Raw genomic sequence first — 1,801 nt, 5'->3', positions numbered from 1 at the left:
TGTTCTCCTATGAATTGGAATGGACAATCTTTTACCTCTGTGCGAGTTATCACCTGCTCACCTGCTCTCAGGTAGAAGACTCTAAAGACTCAGTTTCAATGCTCATTTTTCCTTTTGGTTTGTGTTAATCTCCTGAGAGATTTCCTTCAGATTTGCAGTATCTTCTCTCATTATTTATTTAGTTTGCTTTTTATTTGCTCAAAGCTTAGTGCTCATAAGAAGAGTTGGAGATGACCCCTTAATCCTGAGCACAGGCAGCAACTCTGAGAGCAGACCCTCACAGGTGGCCTCCCCGGCCCAGACCCTGGGCTCTGAGGACCCATGCTAGGGCCACCATGCTGCTTAAATGAGGGCAAAGGCAGCCATTTGTCTTCTCCCTTAGGGCCAGCCATTTTTCCCGTAATAAATGACTTCATTCTGCAGCTGGAGACACAGAGGTTAAATTCACAGTCAACTACAATCCTTTACCTGTTACAGCACCTTCCAGAGAATTCTCCCATTTATTAGCAAAAATATCAGTTTAAGTCAGCAATAAAAGTAGAGATACAGTCAGACTAAATTGTTAAGAATGAAAGTAATGGGCCAGTGTTGTGGCACAGCAGGTTAAGCCACTGCTTGGGGCGTTCAGATCTCATATCAGAGTGCTGGTTTAAGCCTCAGCCAATCTACTTCTGATCCAGCTCCCTGATGGCTCAAGTCCTTGAGTTTCTGCTACTCAGATGGGAGACCTGGATGAAGTCTTGCCAGGACTCAAGCTAGAACACCATCATGGGATCTGAAAGTCCCAGTGGCTGTTTAATGTGCAGTGCCACAACACCTGCCCCTAAATTTCTACTTTTACAGAAATATATTTGCACGCACACACATACACACAGACTGTCCATCTGCTAGTTACTCCCCAAATGCCCACAACAGCTGAGGTTGGGCTAGACTGAAGCTGCGAGAAAGGAATTCCTTCTGGACCTGCCAAGTGCTTGAATCACTGTCTGCTGCCCTCCAGGATGCACACCCACAGGAAGCTGGATTTGGAAGCAGAGCCACGACTCAAACACACAAACTCCAGGGTGGGATGCGGGCATTCCAAGTGGCATCTTAACTGCTCTAGGAAGTGCCTCCCTTCACAATCTCGATTCTTATTAACAGTCCTACTATCTAACCCATGAACAAAGCAACAATAACAAATGAGTTATGATATACTTGCCCTCCATTCCCTACCTAACCAGTCACAAAGATCCATCCATTCTATGCCCTCAGCACGTCTGACATCCTATCTTCCTACCCTATGACTTCTACTCAGTTTAGTCCCTCATCATCTTATACCTAAACAATTCTGAGGAGCTAGTGTTGCGACACCAGCATCCCCTATGGCAGTGCCTGTTTGAGTTCCAGCTACTCAGCTTGTAATCCAGCTTTCTGGCAATGTGTCTGAGATGGCAGCAGATGACGGTCCAACTACTTGGGCCCCTGCTACCCCTGTGGGAGACCCTGGTGGAGTTCCTGGCTCCTGGCTTAAGCCTGGACCAGCCATGGCTGTTATAGCCATTTGGGAAGTAAACCAGCAGATGGAAGATTCTCTCTCTCTCTCTCTCTCTCTCTCTCTCCACCTCACTCTCTCTCCCTCACTTCCCTTCTGCCACTCTGCCTTTTAAATAAATATTTAAAAAAAATTCTTATAGTTTTTGTAAATTCGTCTGTTGAAGCCCTTACCACCAGTATTTGGAAATGGGGTCTCCAAGGTAATAATTAAGGTTCAGTGAGGTCGTAAGGGCGGGGTCTTGATCCATAAAATTAATTTCCTTGT

Source organism: Oryctolagus cuniculus, chromosome 5, assembly GCF_964237555.1.
Source record: "Oryctolagus cuniculus chromosome 5, mOryCun1.1, whole genome shotgun sequence".
Classification (NCBI taxonomy): Eukaryota; Metazoa; Chordata; class Mammalia; order Lagomorpha; family Leporidae; genus Oryctolagus; species Oryctolagus cuniculus.
This window is presented reverse-complemented; position numbering follows the sequence as displayed.